Here is a 14,703-nt window from a genome sequence, read left to right as displayed (position 1 = left end):
AGTTTTGGCAAGTCGTTTAGGACATTTACTTTGTTCATGACACAAGTAAATGTTTCCAACAATTGTTTACAGACAGAATATTTCACTTATAATTCACTGTATCACAATTCCATTGGGTCAGAAGTTTACATACACTAAGTTGACTGTGCCTTTAAATAGCTTGGAAAATTCCAGAAAATGATGTCATGGCCTTAGAAGCTTCTGATAGGCTAATTGACATCATTTGAGTCAATTGGAGGTGTACCTGTGGATGTATTTCAAGGCCTACCTTCAAACTCAGCGCCTCTTTGTTTGACATCATGGGAAAATCAAAAGAATACAGCCAAGACATCAGAAAATAAATTGTAGACCTCCACAAGTCTGGTTCATCCTTTGGAGCAATTTCCAAATGCCTGAAGGTACCACGTTCATCTGTATAAACAATGGTACGCAAGTATAAACACCATGGGACCACGCAGCCGTCATACCGCTCAGGAAGGAGACTTGTTCTGTCTCCTAGAGATGAACGTACTTTGGTGCGAAGAGTGCAAATCAATCCCAGAACAACAGCAAAGACCCTTGGGAAGATGCTGGAGGAAACAGGTACAAAAGTATCTATATCCACAGTAAACAAGTTCTATATCGACATAACCTGAAAGGCTGTTTGGCCATAATGACCATCGTTATGTTTGGAGGAAAAAGGGGCAGACTTGCAAGCCAAAGAACACCATCCCAATCGCGAAACACACAGGTGGCAGCATCATGTTGTGGGGGTGCTTTGCTGCAGGAGGGACTGGTGCACTTCACAAAATAGATACCATCATGAGAAAATTATGTGGATACATTTTAGCAACATCTCAAGACATCAGTCAGGAAGTTAAAGCCTGGTCGCAAATGGGTCTTCCAAATGGACAATGACCCCAAGCATACTTCCAAAGTTGTGGCAAAATGGCTTAAGGACAACAAAGTCAAGGGATTGGAGTGGTCATCACAAAGCCCTGACCTCAATCCCATAGAACATTTGTGGGCAGAACTGAAAAAGTGTGTGCGAGCAAGGAGGCCTACAAACCTGACTCAGTTACACCAGCTCTGTCAGGAGGAATGGGCCAAAATTCCCCCAACTTATTGTGGGAAACTTGTGGAAGGCTACCCGAAATGTTTCACCCAAGTTAAACAATTTAAAGACAATGCTACCAAATACTAATTGAGTGTATTTAAACTTCTGACCCACTGGGAATGTGATGAAAGAAATAAAAGCTGAAATAAATAATTCTCTCTACTATTATTCTGACATTTCACATTCTTAAAATAAAGTGGTGATCCCAACTGACCTAAGACAGGGACTTTTTTATTAGGATTAAATGTCAGGAATTGTGAAAAACTGAGTTTAAATGCATTTGGCTAAGGTGTATGTAAACTTCCGACTTCAACTGTATATGTGATAACCTTTGTATGCTTGCAACGAGCAATGATGGAAAAGTACTGGGTAAATGGACATGTACTGCTTTAGTTCTCAGGCTGAGAATTGCCTGCAGCTGCTGATAAGTCACGCAGGCTCAAGGCCAAGATAGTAGAGTGAGAAACCAGAGTCTAGACATGTTTTTCTCATCTTAGATACTTTGTATGTAATCCAACGCAACAATGTTAAGATATGATTGACGGTAGGTTGTATAAAGAGTGTTGTCTCCTGTTTCGCAACACAGATGTTTACTATAGACTACTGAGGTACTCTGTATGTGAATCTCTGTCTGCAATTGCATTTTATTACTAAAGAGTTTTATACCAAGGTTCCTGTGTCTGTGTCATCTATCTGGAAGACTGATTGTCAAAGGAAACGTACATCACCCCATGCAAAGGACCACCCAACAATAGACAGTGCATTCAGAAAGTATTCAGACCCCTTGACTTGTTCCACATTTTGTTACAGACTTATTCTAAAATGGATTCAATTGTTTTTTCTCCTCATCAATCTACACACAATACCCCATAATGACAAAGCACAAACAGGTTTTTAGAGATTTTTGCTAATTTGTTGAAAACAAAAAACAGAAATATCACATTTACATAAGTATACAGACCCTTTACTCAGTACTTTATGAAAGCACCTTTGGCAGTGATTACAGCCTGGAGTCTTCTTGGGTATGACGCTACAGGTTTGGCACACCTGTATTTGGGGGGTTTCTCCCATTCTTCTCTGCAGATCCTCTCAAGCTCTGTCAGGTTGGATGGGGAGCGTTGCTGCACAGCTATTTTCACGTCTCTCCAGAGATGTTCGATCGGGTTCAAATCCGGGCTCTGGCTGGACCACTCAAGGACATTCAGAGACTTGTCCCGAAACCACTCCTGCATTGTCTTGGCTGTGTGCTTATGTAACAGTATAACTTTAAACCGTCCCCTCGCCCCGACCCGGGCGCGAACCAGGGACCCTCTGCACACATCGACAACGGTCGCCCACGAAGCATCGTTACCCATCGCTCCACAAAGGCCGCGGCCCTTGCAGAGCAAGGGGCAACCCTACTTAAAGTCTCAGAGCAAGTGACGTAACTGATTGAAATGCTACTAGCGCGTACCCGCTAACTAGCTAGCCATTTCACATCCGTTACACTTAGGGTCATTGTCCTGTTGGAAGGTGTACCTTCGCCACAGTCTGTATCCCAGTCCCTGCCACTGGAAAACACCCCAACAGCATGATGCTGCCACCACCAGCTTCACCGTAGGGATTATGCCAGGTTTCCTCCAGACGTGACACTTGGCATTCAGGCCAAAGTGTTGAATCTTGGTTTCATCAGACCAGAGAATCTTGTTTCTTATGGTCTGAGAGTCCTGTAGGTGCCTTTTGGCAAACTCCAAGCGGGCTGTCATGTGCTTTTTATTGAGGAGTGGCTTCTTCTGGCTACTCTACCAAAAAGGCCTGATTGGTGGAGTGCTGCAGATGTAACGGATGTGAAATGGCTAGCTAGTTAGCGGGTATGCGCTACTAGCCTTTCAATCAGTTACGTCACTTGCTCTGAAACCTAGAAGTAGTGTTGCACCTTGCTCTGCAAGGGCCGCGGCCTTTGTGGAGCGATGGGTAACGATGCTTCGTGGGCGACCGTTGTTGATGTGTGCAGAGGGTCCCTGGTTCGCGCCCGTGTTGGGGCGAGGGGACGGTTTAAAGTTATACTGTTACATTGATGCTGTTGACCCGGATCACTGGTTGCTGCGGAAAAGGAGGAGGTTGAAAGGGGGGTGAGTGTAACGGATGTGAAATGGCTAGCTAGTTAGCGGGTACGCGCTAGTAGCATTTCAATCAGTTACGTCACTTGCTCTGAAACCTATTAGTAGTGTTGCCCCTTGCTCTGCAAGGGCCGCGGCTTTTGTGGAGCGATGGGTAACGACGCTTTGTGGGTGACTGTTGTTGATGTATGCAGAGGGTCCCTGGTTCGCGCCCGAGGTTGGGGCGAGGGGACGTACTAAAGTTATACTGTTGCATTGATGCTGTTGACCCGGATCACTGGTTGCTGCGGAAAAGGAGGAGGTTGAAAGGGGGGTGAGTGTAACGGATGTGAAATGGCTAGCTAGTTAGCGGGTACGCGCTACTAGCCTTTCAATCAGTTACGTCACTTGCTCTGAAACCTAGAAGTAGTGTTGCACCTTGCTCTGCAAGGGCCGCGGCCTTTGTGGAGCGATGGGTAACGATGCTTCGTGGGCGACCGTTGTTGATGTGTGCAGAGGGTCCCTGGTTCGCGCCTGTGTTGGGGCGAGGGGACGGTTTAAAGTTATACTGTTACACAGAGATGGTTGTCCTTCTGGAAGGTTCTTCCACAGAAAAACTCTAGAGCTTTGTCGGAGTGACCATCAGGTCCTTGGTCACCTCCCGATTGCTCAGTTTGGCCGGACGGACAGCTCTAGGAAGAGTCTTGGAGGTTCCAAACTTCTTCCATTTAAGAATGAAGGAGGCCAATGTGTTCTTGGGTGTCCTTCAAAGCTGCAGAAATGTTTCAGTATCGTTCCCCAGATGTCTGCCTCGACACAATCCTGTCTCGGAGTTCTTCAACCTCATGGCTTTGTTTTTGCTCTGACATGCACTGTCAACATCCACTGTCAACTGTGGGACATGTATGTGCCTTTCCAAATCATGGCCAATCAATTAAAATTACCACAGGTGGACTCCAATCAAGTTGTAGAAACATTTCAACGATGATCAATGGAAACAGGATGCACCTGAGCTCAATTTCGAGTCTCATAGCAAAGGGTCTGAATAAATAAGGTATTTATATATTTTTTTATATATATATACATTTGCAAACATTTCTTAAAACCTGTTTTCGCTTTGTCATTATGGGGTATTGTGTATAGATTGCTGAGGATTTTTATTTATTTAATCAATTTAAAAAATAAGGCTGTAACATAACAAAATGTGGAAAAAGTCAACGGGTCTGAATACTTTATGAAGGCACTGAATAATAATATATTCCATTTGGCAGACACTTTTATCCAAAGCGACTAACAGTAACGGGTGCATACATTTGAATTGCACCCACTTCTGGCATTGCAAGAGGCATGCCCTTCCAACTGAGCTACAGAGGACCAGATACTGAAGCAGTATTAACGCACTACAAAAACATGGAAATTTGGTCACGAATATCTCAGTAAGGGTCAACGTATCAACAACAGGAGACTTACTGCCACTATGTGGTGTAATATTGAATAGCAAGGTGGACGGCAGGCAATTCGATCGAAAACGGAACATTTTCCGATAAAAAGACTGATTTCATCATGTATCATTCACAAGAAACAATAGTATTTAAATATGTTATGCAGTGGTAGAAACCCCTTTGCTCACCATCCTCATTTTCAAATTGTTTTCTAATACACGCAAAAAAAAAAAAAAAAAAAACGGACTTTGAAAACCCACAGCTGCACGCAACAATGGCTTCATTGGCTCTATGGGTATACAGCAGGCGGTGGTGCTGATTTAGGACAGTGTGAGATCATACGGAAAAATCTCACAAGTATGATCTCACAATAACTTCACTGTGCAACCACCAACCACACCCTAACTCTGACACCTCTTTGCCTCTTCCTCCCAAGGCCTCTATCCCTCCTCGCCCTTGTTTTATTTTCTTCTGATGACAGGATGCTAAGATACTCATTAAAATTCCTGCCTTTACGATCTTCTGGCACAAGAACAAGGCGTATGTCACTTGGCACTTGTGAACAAACCTTTAAAAACAGGCATGGGCACACAGTGAGTGCACTGCTATGGCCTCTGTGAGTTCTAAAGTTTGCCCTGTGGGTTGTAGAACGCACCGATCTCTACCATGATGGATGGGGTTACTTAGAATCAATTGTATTTGATTTAAAATGTTCTGCACTGTAAACCTGGAAGCTACGGGGGCCCTAAATGCCCAAGGAAGGCCTATTGATAGCTCTCTAAATGTCTTTGTCCTTGCAAGTTATCTATTGCTCCACTAGATGTCGTTATTTTATATGAAATGACCACATTCAGCCTTGCTATTGGACTATTGGTTAAATGCAACACAGCACAGTTATGTTCTATTGGTGTCTCACCACACACATTATTAATATATTCATATATTTTTTAACGACTGAGTTATGAAGTGACAGACCGTAGGCCTACCTATATGCTTGTTTTGAAACACTAACTGAATTTTAGACCGGAACTTGTCAGAATGGCGAGAAAGGAAAATTGCCCGTGCTGTGCTGTCTGCAACAATCACGGCAATTACTGGAAGAGGACCTTTCAAAATGTGTCAATGACCACTAGGCCTGTACACAATAAATACAGTTCTGCCATGTAAATAAATAAAAAATAATGGTCTAAGAAGCAATGGACATCATCCATTTGTTTGTTAGAATCAATTCTAGAAATGAAATAAACCTATATTCTACAAATGTCCAAAATCGTTAGTTCGATTGATTAATAACCGCTCAACGAAAAAAATTATCCAAACACAGGTGCTCTAAAGAATTGGGCTAGACAACATGCCGTGGATGGATATGATTGTCCAAATGAATACATTATTAATAAATTAGAGTAAGATTAAATACCTATAGCATACATTAGGGTAATTACCTTGTTATGGCAGATTTGGTTTCTTGGCTCCAAAATTCCAAATAGGCATTAATGATCATATTTGTTATAATTTATGTAATTCATTGAATGAATCGTTAAATTGGGCTACACACGTTTCAGTGTCTGCACTTCGAGGTAGTAAGAGGGGCTGGAATTCGGGTGACAAGGACGTTGGTTGTTTACTGTTGAGGATAAATAAATTGCATTCATTTCAGCTCACAACATAACTCCAGTTTGTTCATTTATCTAAATGTAATGTTATTATTATGCAATTATTTGTTAATGTTAAGGCCTATCTACACATAACATATCATACACATACAAACTAGTCTAATATGTTTTAAATAAAACATTATAATTAAAACATGTATCTTTTAATTGGCTGAGACACTAACATCGTATGGGGAGCTCTGGATGCAGGTCAATCACCTAATATTATACAATGGTGAAACTTTATACAACTTTTCCCTAAACCTTGAGCCTTAGTTGGTTTGGCTAGACCGGCCCATCTGGTACAGCAAATGGTAATACTCACCAGAGAGGTAGAGACGAGTGCGAGAAGAGAGAGAGGAGGAGAGAGAATGAGGGGGACCAGATTGAAAACATATCAGCCTGGCGTCTCAAAACCACATTTCTGACGAAGAACGAACCACCCTCAAACCTTTCAGACCTCTTTAGGCTACAAAGTTCGATATCCTGCAATGTGTTCTTAGTAAGGGAGGATCGATTTCAAAAACTTGTTTCGTTATTCTCGGTGGTGGATTGTAAAAGTTGAGACAACGCACATAAAGTCTACGGTGAACTTTATGAGAAGTTTGGAAGAGGAATTGAGTTAGTCTTGATCGTGTTTAGGCTACTAGATTATACTTTATGGATTTCATCCTTGCATTGGAAGGAGTTTGTTACTTCTTGCTTTTTGACCGAGAAAGTTTGACCTAACGGTAATCTTCGATCGCGTTGCTGAAACTTGTACAGAACTAGTGGACAAACAGAACGGAGGGAGACGCACCGGACCATACCGACCACAGGCATCACCACTGAGGTAGGTGGACTGGACATGCATGTGATGATGAACTCTGGAAATCATCTTTCTTATTCATTATTAGAAGATTATTCTTATTGTGAATAGGCTAGTAAATCATTTGAAATATTAATTTTAGTGCACATTTGAAATTGTTACATTGAATTGCCTAAAATGGTATTTAAACGTAACCTATTAAAATAGCGCCTTTTTTTTTATATTGACCATACAGAATAAATAAAAACTATGAAAATTGTGAACATGAGCCATATAGATGAGAGAAAACTGCCCATTCGGAGTTACTTAAAACATTTCCACTTTCAACTTACCTGACTTGACATTGGAATGTCACAAATTCTGCGCTGCAACTTTTTCTATTTGTCAGTAGATGCGCTCAAACCTGCGCAAGAGACATCAGCCCTATTGTTGCTTAGCTAGAATCCTTAGTGACTACATCAATTGTTTGACTTTAAAAAAATGTATGATATACCCATTGATTCTTGAAGAATATAACTTATAAATGCGTTATGGGTTTAGTTCAACTGTCGTACCCCATCATAACCCCAAATATAAGCTTGTTTTAGTCCAATATTTGTAAAAAAATGTCAATGTAACAAACGCTGTAAAACCTCAATACATGGTTAAAACCATCATTTTGATACCATGGATGGGCCAGTCCTTGCATCCATAACTATGCATATGAATTTGAGAGTGGTTACATTTCTCCAGGCCCATCCCTCAGCTTTTTACCAAAAACAGAGGCTGGATGTTCGCTTTGTTATTGTTTCAATTAAGGATTCTAGCTTTAACTTGAGCTTTCGTGAGTTTAGCCTGCTTGAATGAAAGAGACCCTTCCTAAATCCCCTCAATCTGAAAGGTATCCAACTCGCAAAAAGTTCGTGTGTTTGCTACTGAGAGTCATTAGCAGTCACACCCAATGCAGAAAATGTACATTGCTGTGCATTTCAATGGCTGCAATTAATATGCATTGTTAATGTTTCCCTGGTGTGTTATTCATTTATGAATAAATTGCAAACAAAACATGAAACAACATTTTAATATGCTTTTGCTAATAGTCTTATCTTTATTTGAGAGAAAATAAGCTAGAGATAGTAGAGATAAGCATTATGATCAAAATGTACGAAGATGAGTAATATTAAAAAAGGTTGTAAATAAATCAATACCTTCCTTTAATATGTAACCACAGAGTTGGTTCTGGCCTGGGACGTGTGTGTGTTTTTATGTGAATGGCCCGTCGGTTGGTTTAGTTCATTTGCATTAGAAAAAAGTTTTTGTGCATTTTCTATTGTGCAGGATGAAGACTTCCAGCAGTCAGGCAGCGAAGAGTTGAAAAGATTTAAAGAAATGATGGGCCTTTCACATTATTCAAAGGGGACTGAGGCTTGGTGCTGCGGTCATCAACCTACCCCCACTTTCATCTCAGCCTCTCAAATGGCATCCTATCCAGCCCAGGTCAAAAGCAGTGCACTAGATAGGGAATATGGTGTCATTTGGGACGTAGACACTCACCAAGCAGAGCCATTCTGCAGCCGTGTTCACACCGCTGGCCCACTCCACGAATGCCATTATTGATTTTGCTAGCTTTTCTCTTCTCCAGAGAACACAGACAAAAAGAGGGGGACTTCCTGGTTTCTTAAGTGTTTGAAAAAGTGGAATAGAAGTTGAGTCTGGTATTCAGGAGAGAGCGAGGAGCAGGGGAGATGTCTGAATGAAAAGTGAGTCAAACTCCCCACTGAGAGGATTGAAAAGTATCTTATCCCCCATAAACAAGAACACAGCACCAATGAAGCTATCTGGCCTAGGAAGTCATTCAGGCAGGTGAAGGGAAATGCCACTGGCTAAACACTAGAAATAACAGGTTGATTAAGGCTTAAACCGTAGGCATTACCATGTATTGAAATAAACGTTCTATTGAATGCTATCTTATTCTTATTTCTGCCTGTTTGAAAAGATGAGAAAGTAGTATGAGATACCTACAGTATACACGGTTATCTTTAATTGTATTCATTTTTTTTGTTTTACGTTATCTGATGTCCAACTGTTAAGAAGTGGGCATTTACAATCAAACCACACTAAAACACATCACACGACTACCCCTTTCCTTCCCTCTCTCAAATCAAATCAAATGTTATTCGTCACATGCTTCGTAAACAACAGGTGTTGACTAACAATGGAATGCTTACTTACTCTCCCCCTCCCCTTTCTCTCTCTCTCTCTCTCTCTCTCTCAGAGGTTCCCTTCTTACCACACAGCAAAGAGCAGTAATTGCTGCCATACCCTCCAGAAAACTAATATTTTGGTTTGTTCAAAGAGGCCCCTGACCACAGCAGTCTGCCCTGGAGGCTGTGTGTGTGTGTGTGTGTGTCTCCACACGTGCTATGGCTCTATCGACATAGGCAGCATTAACTGTCTCTGTCCTAAGGGGACAACACTAGAACCACTAAGAAACAATGGCTCACCTCACATATTTCTTATGGAATAGTCCTTATGGATTACATCATGTGAAGTGAGTCGATTTTGTCAGGTTGCTTAGCTAGACGTTTTTCAGAGGAAAAACTATGACCGTAAAGTTTGAAACTGTCAGTGTTAATACCATGAATTTTCACCTTCATGTAAACGGTATTCTACAGTTATCCAGCTTGGCTGTTTCTACAGTTTTGGCTCAGACAAAGGCGTGAACATTGTTGTACTATTCCTCTCAACACCACATCACATCTGGCTCAGGTCAAACCAATTGCTATCTTTGGAGGGAATTCGAAGATGAATCAAACTTTGTTTAATTCCATTGTTTAACTTAGCCTCCATCAACTATTTATCTGCTCGTTACACTGCCTTGTCTAATATAAGTTTTGTTTAATTTGCAAAAATGTTAACAAAAAAGAGGCCAAAATCCCAGCCAGCACATAATATTCTGAGAACCATATGTTTGTTAGAGCTTGGTGAGAGTGTGGTTGTCCTATGGTTATTTTGCATACGACCTTCCCACAATGTTCTAGGAATGGTGCAGGATACCCAGCTAGCGCATAACATTCATGTTTCTTAGGTGTGAATTTCAGTATTTCAGCATAACATTTCTTACACGTTTCCTCATGGTTCTATTTAAGTAACGTTCTCAAATTGTTCCGAGAACATTCTTCTGTGGCAATTTGAGTAATTCTGCATCACGTTTTCTATAAGTTTCGTCATGGTTCTATTTAAAGTGATGGTCTCAGAACATTTCAGAAAATGTTCCATTAAAACCGCAAGAAAACAGTAGTATCACTCAAAGAACGTTCTAAGAATGTTATTTAAAAACATATACTTTCCGTTCTCAGCGTAAACAAATCTCTCTCTATCCTCTATCTTGTTAAGCATGTTCAGCAGTGTTGGCCACACCCAATAATTGGCTACACCAGATCTTAATAAGTGCTTGTTTCCTTTGAAATGAGGTCTGTTTGAATAGACAAAAATGACCAGCTCTGTATGAGTAAAAAAAAAAAACATGGCATGCAAGCTGAAGATTATAGGTTTGAATCCCCCTGAAATCTCCCACAATAAAAAATAAATGTGTTTGCATGATTGCCTCAGCAAATTCATTTCTGTCGGAGTTCAAAACTGTTAACTCAAGCTAGTAGTATTTTTAGGTCTTATTGAAACATGTTTTAAGAACGTTAAATAATTATTCAAATAAACTATAATATTAGTTCTCAGAACATTAATAAAACCTCCCAGGAAAACTTTCAGGGAACCACAGTAAAACGTTCTAAGAACCTCCCTGCAACCTAAAAAAATGAACTTTCCCAGAACATGCCATATTTTTACTTCCATTCTCAGAACGTTTGAAATACTTTCCCTTTTACCAGTCAGGAAACTCATGGCCTCATTCCCAGAATCGATGGGAAACCTAAAACGTACGTTCCCACAACTTCCAAGGAATGAAATGTGCTAGCTGGGATGTCTCTTGCATTATAAGACCATCTTAATAATATATTAAAATTGCAGCTCTTAAGAGTCTCAGCTCAACCAATGTGTCTGAGGATATCTACAGGTCATATTTATTTAATTTCTTTAGATCAAACAAACAGTGAGTTGTGTTTTCTCTCTCAGCACTCCACAGGAGCAGGGTCAGATGTCAACAACACAGAGCTCAACTCCAGAATCAGTTTGGTCTCACAGCTAGACTGCCTCTATTATTCCCCCTCTCTCTCTCTCTCTCTCTCTCTCTCTCTCTCTCTCTCTCTCTCTCTCTCTCTCTCTCATCTTTGTTTTTGCATAATCTAGATTCTAATTGTTATTAATCAATCACAACCAGTTGTGCCCCTCATTCTAAGATACTGTATCATATGCAAAAAAATCTATTTTAACGCAAATGCAATTATACATGATGAAAACAGAGCTCCGTTTCATGAAATGGCATCACAGATTACACACACATGACAAGACATTACACACAGACCAATATACATCACACACACACACACACACACACACACACACACACACACACACACACACACACACACACACACACACACACACACACACACACACACACACACACACACACACACACACACACACACACACACACACACACACACCAAGAGACATGAGAAATCAAAGGTCTGGACCAGAGGGCCACAGGGGACATGGGCCTCTCTCCTCCTCTGCTCCTCGTCCTCAGTACTGTATTTAATGTAGTATGGCTCTTTGATTCACCAGTTAATTAATTCCTGAAGGGACGCTATAGCCCTGTTGGTCTCTTCGGACTCTTTTTGACAGCAACAGGGAGTGTGTGTGTGTGTGTGTGTGTGTGTGTGTGTGTGTGTGTGTGTGTGTGTGTGTGTGTGTGTGTGTGTGTGTGTGTGTGTGTGTGTGTGTGTGTGTGTGTGTGTGTGTGTGTGTGTGTGTGTGTGTGTGTGTGTGTGTGTGTGTGTGTGTGTGTGTGTGTGTGCGCGCGTGCGTGCGCGATGTCAGTAATAAAAATGTCCTCGTGCAGTGAAAAGAAGTAAACAGAATCAACAACACTAACCATTTCAAATGCAGCCCAAAACCAGTGACTGGTGCCAGGGACTCAGTGGACTTTGAATGGTGTCAGAGGGTAAAGGGTAGTTTTGATTTCGCATAAATAAATGCCTTCATGATTTGGCCATGGCAAGGGAAGAAACGTGAGATGTGATAACTTATTTGTCAGCGCTGAATAGCTTCAAAGCAGGCAACCCAAATCCTGCCTGTAGGGGTTCTGTATTAGATCAGCGTTAAAATGCTGCCAAGCCACAGACTCCTTACTGACAGTCTAAAGAACCCAGGACAGGGCTTGTCTTACATGTGGTATACACCCAGCCCATGTGTTATCCCTTAGCAATCAATCCCCTTTGCCTTCTTCCCCCACAAGGCAGCACACTCAGCTCCCAGCGCCTACAATCAGGCGCAGGGTCCGAACCTGGTTGGGGCTCTCCGTGGGCCCTCTGAGGCCTCACTCCTCCCTGTTGAAGGCAAGGACTGCATCCTAAAGGGCGACCCATTCCCTATTTAGTGCACTACTTTTGACCAGGGTCCATAGGGCAGTGCACTATATAGGGAGTAGGGTCCCACTTGGGACGCAACCAAGGACTGACAGAGGCAGTTGTAGTCTTCATCCTGTGGGCCCTCATGCCTTCACATTGAGCAACAGAGCCTCGCTGGGGTCACTGGGCCTTCCACTGTGTCAGTAGCCATTAGTACCGCATGGCTTTAAGGTGAGCTGTGTGTGTTTCACTCTGTTATGCCGCTGTTTGGCAGCTGTGGCTGGTGGACTGGAGAGTGGTTACAGCCATGGCTTAAGGGTGTTTGAAGAGATTCCTCTGGCTGTGGTGATTCCCCTGTCATGGCGACAGCTTCCTCTGAGCAGGAGCTTACTGGTTGGTTAAGAGGTTAATGTTGTGCTACATGGGGAGATCAGGGCGTTACTGATCAGGGTGAGGTTTTGGGGATGAACAGTTGCTCACCCTTTTAGAGCCTCAGCTGCCAACAGCAGAGATGACGGAAGGAGTCCAAACTGTGACTAAAACATGAGGTGTATAACACAGTTTAACACACCATTTGGACTCCGGATGAAAAGGCATAGCGGTGATACCAAGCGGTTAATCAATGCCCACATGCCATTTCATTGTTGATCAGGGATATGAAAGGCCAAGGCTTAACCCTCGTTGCTCTGGGAAATACACATAGCGGAGCGAGCCCTGTTTGCTACTGTGAATCTGTGTTTAGAGGCGAGCGCCTCCTCCTCTTTGCCTGAAGAGGCCTATATCGCGAGCAGACGAGAGAGGAGCAGTCATTCTTTGGGCTGAGTCACGGTGACAGGCTAATTCCTCTAGTAGGTGATTTCTCCTCTGAAGTGGAGTTGGAGCTGTAAGCTCAACATCTGTATGGCATTGCCAGGACCTGAAAAGATCACCCACAGGATACTGCACTTACAGGCAGGGGATGGGTTCTTATCCACGGGGCTCCTCTCTTCGTCTCGCCTCCTCTCGGCTTCGTCTGTCCACAACAAGCCAACCAACCAATCTCCGCTGAACCGAGAGAGAGAGAGAGAGAGAGAGAGAGAGAGAGAGAGAGAGAGAGAGAGAGAGAGAGAGAGAGAGAGAGAGAGAGAGAGAGAGAGAGAGAGAGAGAGAGAGAGAGAGAGAGAGAGAGAGAGAGAGAGGGGCATCAGTCTAAGACAGTGACAACTAAAAGATACCAAAAACAATTTTGTCCAATCAATGCAAGCTAAATATGATGTTGCTGTCCATAGTACTGGTTTGTGTGTGTGTGTGTGTGTGTGTGTGTGTGTGTGTGTGTGTGTGTGTGTGTGTGTGTGTGTGTGTGTGTGTGTGTGTGTGTGTGTGTGTGTGTGTGTGTGTGTGTGTGTGTGTGTGTGTCTTTTTTATGTTGACGGAACGATCTATGACTATCATAGAGTACACACTTTTCTTTTTTGTTGTCCTAGGCTACCTGGCTAAAATACTTGCTCGCTAGCCTAACTCCCTTTTTATGGGCAATGTTAGCTAATTAATGTTAGCCTTCTACATCTGGCTACATATTGAACTTCCATTCTCTCAGGCCAGGGCCACAATGTATGAATTTATGGTTGGATCAGAATCACTGTCACAATCATTAACCAGTACGGAGAATTAAGTAAAATCACAAGTCCAAATCCCTATCTCCATCCATAGCTAATTTAGAAAAGGGCCAATTTTAGCTAGCTAGCTAGCCACCGGACAACAACACAACAAGATGCAACAATTCAAGTTGATTCTGTCAATGATGTATTGATCTCGATGTGATGTGATTGAAGTGAAGCCAAATCCAAACTGGCTTCCCTTGACACTTTTTTTGGTGAGCCAGGACCATTCACGGTTCAGCTCACTCAGCTCACTCAATTTAGCTCAAAGCCAAATTCTTGCTGGCTTCCCTTGCATTCAATGCTATGGGCAGCAAAAATGTCATACTCTTTTTGACCAGACAGCATCATATAGATGGGCTACACATACAGAGACAGAGGGGAGCTGTTTCTCTCACCCGGATGCTTTCTCCGGTGAGATACATTCAACCTCTTGCAAATTGAAGGAATATTATGAAACACAGAGAGACGAAAGATACA

The 14,703-nt window shown here is 42.3% G+C and overlaps 1 protein-coding gene across 1 annotated transcript in view; it reads left to right on the top strand.

Annotated features, from left to right (window-relative positions):
- The first annotated feature begins 6,599 nt into the window (after positions 1-6,599).
- Positions 6,600-14,703, top strand: part of LOC129840493 (zinc finger protein GLI2-like) — a 72,785-nt gene continuing 64,681 nt past the window's right edge. Inside the window, exon 1 of the mRNA XM_055908410.1 lies at positions 6,600-7,100. The gene's annotated coding sequence lies outside the window, so the exon portion shown is untranslated. The remainder of the gene's footprint in view (positions 7,101-14,703) is intronic.

This window comes from Salvelinus fontinalis, chromosome 41 (assembly GCF_029448725.1).
Source record: "Salvelinus fontinalis isolate EN_2023a chromosome 41, ASM2944872v1, whole genome shotgun sequence".
Classification (NCBI taxonomy): domain Eukaryota; kingdom Metazoa; phylum Chordata; class Actinopteri; order Salmoniformes; family Salmonidae; genus Salvelinus; species Salvelinus fontinalis.
Note: the sequence above shows the minus strand (reverse complement) of the source record. Positions and strands in the feature narration are given on the sequence as shown.